Below are 6,833 nucleotides of genomic sequence, written 5' to 3'. Positions count from 1 at the left end.
GACAGCATTTGCCATTATTGGTCGGAATTTCAGCCAGAACTGCTCTGGACTTACCGAGGAGAGGCCTCTGCAGATAACAATGATTCATTCAGTTTGAAACCCCCCACCCCCCTCTTCAAAGCAGTGAGCAGAATTTGCATAAGGTCTGTTTAGACAACCTCCTGTATGGCTAATGTGTTGTCAGAGGCTGGGATGGGATTTCAACATATGGTCTTCATTTTCTTGTGCCAGAGTTCTAATTCATTATAGCAAGGAGAGAGAGAGAGAGAGAGAGAGAGAGAGAGAGAGAGAGAGAGAGAACAAGTGACAAAGAGAGAGAGAGAGATAGTGAGAGAATGGGGTGGGGTGGGGTGGGGTGGGGTGGGGGGAGGTGGGGGGTGAGCATTCCCAAATTGAATTGTGCTGGTGGAATGTGACCTGCAGTAAATTATGAGAGTGCATCTGCAGGCCTCAGGGAAAGAGATGGAATTTAAAGAAAGCAGATGATTGGAGAACGTAGGGAATGTGGATATTTTTATACTCCTTTATGCTCAACGTACGAGGCCAAGCTTTCATCTGGCGTCAAAGTGTTTTTTTTTTTTTGTGTGTTTGTTTTTTGTCCCCGAAAGGTTTAATGCAGGCTAAACTTTTTCTGCCAAAATTGGGAGAGTGCAAAGCAACAAGCAGGGGAGCATAGCAGCTAAGAAAGGGGGCGTTTGTTTGGGACGAGCCCACGGAGGCAGAGGAAATTAGAAAGGCGGCCAGTTGGAACAAGGTACTCCTTCCTCCTCTTCTCCAGCTGTATAGCCTGACAGATGGGCACCGGGGAGGGGGGAGGATTAAAACTTAGTGGCTCCTTTTAGATCCTGGAGGTTGAGATGGAGATTGGGTCTGTGGTGTGACCCTGGGGATGATGAGGGGTGCAGGGGTGCTAATGTCATCAGAGAGATAGAGTGATTCCCTAATGCCTCTCGCCCCTGCCAGACCCAGCATATTCTCAGCCAGGGGAGCTGCATCTCAATAATCTTAATGGAGGATCCCTTAATTAATCAGCTCATATGCAGAGATCCGATACCTGCAGCTGAGACCCCCCAACCCCACCCCACCTTCCCTCCCTTCCTAATGCATGGCATCCTCACCGTGCGGCCGGTGACATTGCAGTAATGAGCTAATGCGGCTACAATGTCAGTCCCAACGTCAAGCAGACGTTATCTGTGGGAGCTCATCGCACTGATGTCCCCGATCCCCTTCAGCGTGTTTGTTCCTGTGGTCAGGCCGACTGGTCTGTTTAAATATCAGGGTAGATGATATTATTGTTCCTAATATTTGAAAAGAGGTGCTAGTTACAAATAATTCTAGGCTTCATTTTCTAATTAATTTGGCGTGAAAAAGCGAACTTACTTTTCTTCATAATCATACATTTCTTCATTCTTATTATACTACGCTCAAAAAAATAACGTTTCTCGTCCCACAGTTTTCGAGCTAGAACCACAAAACTTTGCAGGATCTTAGGGCCTATACCTGAATTAGGTTGCTTAAGCATTTCTAAGGAAATTGACGTACGATTTTGGTAAAATTAACATTTAAAGACGATATTCTTTCCCATAAGAAATGAATGGGTGGAATGTTTGGGACATTCAAACTAACGGCCACAAGTGATGATACAATGGACATCACATCACACACACACACACAGTACACACAGACTCACACAGACTCACACATTCACACAGTACACACAGACTCACACACACACACAGACTCGCACACTCACACAGTACACACAGACACTCACACACACACTCACACCCACAGTACACACACACACACACATCCACAGTACACATAGACTCACCCACACACACAGTATACACACACACACACAGACTCACACACAGTACACACAGACACTCACACACAGACCCTGACACCCACAGTAATCACTCAGACAGTACACACAGAGTCACACACTCCAACACAGTACACATAGACACACACACACACACACACACACACACACACAGTACACAGACTCACACACCCACAGTAATCATACATAGACTCACACCCACAGTACACACACACACACACAGTACACACAGACTCTCACACACAGTATGCACAGACTCACACACAGTACACAGACTCACACATTCACACACAGTACACAGACTCTCTCTCTCTCTCTCACACACACACACACACACACACACACACACACACACACACACACACACACACACACACACACACAGTACCAAAGGTGGATGAACTACACAAATCACAAATCATGTACTTGAGTTAAAGTAGAGATACCCAAGGTAAAATATTATTCCAGTAAAAGTAGAAGTCCTTACTCTAGACTTCAACCTGAGTAAAAGTACTAAAGTATTTGCCTTCAAATGTACTTAAGTATTGAAAGTAAAAGTACTAAAAGATTAATTATGACTGATGTTAATAAAATGTCATTAATTAGTCTGACACTGATTATTAAAGTGATGTGATTGTGAGACACAAATCACTGAAGGCAAACGGTTTCCATCAGGTAGAACCAAGTGGCTCTGAAATCACTTTTTACGAACAAGTTTCAGTTTAAGATTACTTTGTAACTTGCTGACAATTGAATAAAAAATTCCTTTCAACACAGGTTCACAAAGGCCTTGGAAAGTGGAAGGAATACTTTGAGGACTTTCTCAATCCCACCGACACATTCTCCAGTGAGGCGGCAGAGTCTGGGGACATGGGAATAGGCTTGTTCATTACTGAGGCCGAAGTCGCTAAGGTAGTTAAGAAGCTCCTTGTTGGCAAGGCTCCAGGGGTGGATGAGATCCGCCCTGAGTTCCTCTAGGCTCTGGATGTTGTGAGGCTGTCTTGGCTGACACGCCTTTTCAACATTGTGTGGACATCAGGGGCGGTGCCACTGGATTGGCAGACTGGGGTGGTGGTGCCTCTTTTTAAAAAAGGGGAGGGTGTGTTCCAACTACAGGGGAATCACACTCCTCAGCCTCCCTGGTAAGGTCTATGCAGGGGTACTGGAGAAGAGAGTCCGGCTTATAGTCGAACCTGGGATCCAGGAGGAGCAGTGCGGGTTCCGCCCTGGTCGTGGAACACTGGACCAACTCTTTACCCTCTCCAGGATTTTGGAGTGTTCATGGGAGTTTTCCCAACCAGTCCACATGTGCTTTGTGGATCTGGAGAAGGCATTCGATTGTGTTCCCCGGGGTATTCTATGGGAGGTGCTTCGGGAGTACATGGCTCTTTGCTACGAGTCATTCAGGCCCTGTACAAACAAAGCTGGAGTTTGGTTCGCATAGCCGGCAGTAAGTCAGACTCATTCCCAGTGAGAGTTGGACTCCATCAGGGCTGCCCTTTGTCACCGATTCTATTCTTTTTTTTTTTTTTTTGGATAGAATTTCTAGGCGCAGTCAGGGGATGGAGGGTGTCCGGTTTGGTGACCTCAGGGTCACATCGCTGCTGTTTGCAGATGATGTGGTTCTATTGGGGACATCAGGCCGCGAACTTCAGCTTTCGCTGGATCGGTTTGCAGCTGAGATGAGAATCAGTACCTCTAAATCCAAGACCATGGTTCTCAGGCGGAAAAGGGTGGAGAGCCCTCTCTGGGTCGGGGATAGTCTCTTGCCTCAAGTGGAGGAGTTCAACTATCTCGGGGTCTTGTTCACGAGTGATGGTAGCGGGAGATTGACAGGCGGCTTGGTGATGCGCCAGCAGTGGTGCAGGCTCTTTACCGGTCTGTTGTGGTAAAGAAAGAGCTGAGCCATAAGACAAGGCTCTCGATTTACCGGTCGATCTATGTTCCCACCCTCACCTGTGGTCATGAGCTTTGGGTAATGACCAAAAGAATAAGATTGCGAATACAAGCGGCCGAAATGAGTTTCCTCCGCAGGGTTTCTGGACTCTCCCTTAGAGATAGGGTAAGAAGTTCGGTCATCCGGGAGGGATTCTGAGTAGAGCCGATGCTTCTTCACGTCGAGAGGAGCCAGCTGAGGTGGTTCGGGCATCTGGTTAGGATACCTCCTGGACGCCTCCCTTGGGAGGTGTCACAGGCAAGTCCACCTGGGAGGAGACCCCGGGGAAGACCCAGGACACGCTGGCATGACTATATAGCCCAGCTGGCCTGGGAGCGCCTCGGAATTCCCCTTGGAGAGCTAGTGGAAGTGGCTGGGGAAAGGGAGGTCTGGGTCCTCATTGCTTAGGATGCTGCCCCCGAGACCCGAACCCCGGAGAAGCGGAAGATAATGGATGGATGGACAGATTCACAAATAAGTTTTAATTTACTGTATTGATCTGTTCATATACATAAACTAACTGAAACTAATTTACTAGAAAATGAAAGTGTTTGTATAAATTCAGAAAAAAGGAAACATGACAGTCACAACTACATATGTGTACATATTTCTGTATGGTGGTCTATTTACACAAAGTTAGGTTAGTTCCATCATTTAGGTAAACGTATGTAGTTTTATGCTTGCGCTGGGTTGTTATGACTAACAGGTCAAAACTAGCTCAGAACAAAGTGACCACTGATTGGTGTTCTTGCTTTGCGCTTCTTTTGTTTTGACATGTTATGTTTTTATACAAATACCAAAAGGAATGATGGATTTTGAAGAATGTAGTGGAGTAAAAAGAAAGATATTTGACTTTGAAATGTACTGGAGTGACAGTAAAAAATCGCCCAAAATGGAAAAACTTCAGTACAAATACACGAAAAAACTACTTAATTATAGTAACCAATTACATTTAGTTACTGTCCACCACTGCATAGTACACACAGACTCTCTCACACAGACACACAGTACACAGAGACTCACACATACCGTAAGTATGTGAGTCAGTGTGTACGTGTGTGAGTCTCTGTGAATGTGTGAACTGTGTGTGAGTCTGTGAACTGTACACACAGACTCGCACGCTCACAGACAGTACACACAGTACACACAGACTCATACAGTACACACAGACTCACACGTTCACACAGTACATGCAGATTCACACACAGTACACAAAGTACACACAGACTCACACACGTACACACAGACTCATGCTCACACACAGACTCACATACAGTACACAGAGTACACACAGACTCACGCTCACACACAGACTCACATACAGTACACAGAGACACAGATGCACAGTACACAGACTCACATTCACACACAGTTCACTCATTTACAGAGACTCACACAGTACTCACAGACTTACACACAGTTCACACACTCACACACAGTACAAATAGACTCACACATTCATACACTGTACACAGACTCACACAGTTCACACATTCTCTCTCTCACACACACACAGTACACACAGACTCGCACACAGACTCCCACACAGTACACAGAGTACACACAGACTCACGCTCACACACAGACTCACATACAGTACACAGAGACACAGATGCACAGTACACAGACTCACATTCACACACAGTTCACACAGTCTCACACACAGTTCACTCATTTACAGAGACTCACACAGTACTCACAGACTTACACACAGTTCACACACGCACACAGTACACACAGACTCACACGCTCACACAGTACACACACTGACACACAGTACACAGAGACTCTCACACAGACTCAGACTCACACAGTTCACACATTTACAGAGACTCACACACAGTACTCACAGACTCACACATTCATACAGACACACACAGACTCACACACTGTACACACAGACTCACACAGTTTACACATTCTCTCACACAGACTCACACAGTACACACAGAACACACACAAACTCGCACACAGTACACAGACTCACACATTCGCACACAGTACACACAGACTCACATACACAGTACACAGACTCACACACAGACTCACACTCACACACAGTACACAAAGACTCACACTCACAGTACACAGACACACACACACACACACACACACCGTACACAGAGACACACACACAAACACAGTAAACAGACTCACATGCAGTACAAAGACTCACACAGTACACACACACACACACAGTACACACAATGACACACAGTGCACAGAGACTCACACAGCACACAGAGACTCACACACAGACTCACATACAGTACACACAGACTCGCACACACGCGCAGTACACAGACTCACACACACAGTACACAGAGACTCACAGACTCACACAAAGACTCAGACTCACACATAGTTCACACACTCATACACAGTACGCACACAGTTCACACAGACTCACACAGTTCACACATTCACAGAGACTCACACACAGTACTCACAGGCTTACACACAGTTCACACACTCACACACAGTACAAATAGACTCACACATTCATACACACTCATACAGTTCTCACACACAGTACACACGCACACACTGTACACACAGACTCACATGCTCACACACAGTACACACACTGACACATAGTACATACAGTACACAGAGACTCACACACGCACACGGTACACAGACTCTCACACTCACACACAGACTCGCACAAAGACTCAGACTCACACAGTTCACACCGACTCGCACACAGTTCACACATTCACAGAGACTCACACACAGTACTCACAGACTTGCACACAGTTCACACACACACAGTACACACAGACTCACACATTCATACAAAGACACACACAGACTCACACACTGTACAAACAGACTCACACAGTTCAAATCAAATCAAATCAAATTTATTTATATAGCGCTTTTTACAACTGATGTTGTCACAAAGCAGCTTTACAAAAATGGGAATCACAGCACAGAGAATCAGACAAAACACTGAACATAATATACAGAATATACAGAATATACAGAATAGAGTAACTACCAAAAGCTAAACTAAACAAGTAAGTTTTTAGTCTAGACTTAAAG

The sequence above is a fragment of the Pygocentrus nattereri genome, chromosome 15 (genome assembly GCF_015220715.1).
Source record: "Pygocentrus nattereri isolate fPygNat1 chromosome 15, fPygNat1.pri, whole genome shotgun sequence".
NCBI lineage: Eukaryota > Metazoa > Chordata > Actinopteri > Characiformes > Serrasalmidae > Pygocentrus > Pygocentrus nattereri.
Note: the sequence above shows the minus strand (reverse complement) of the source record.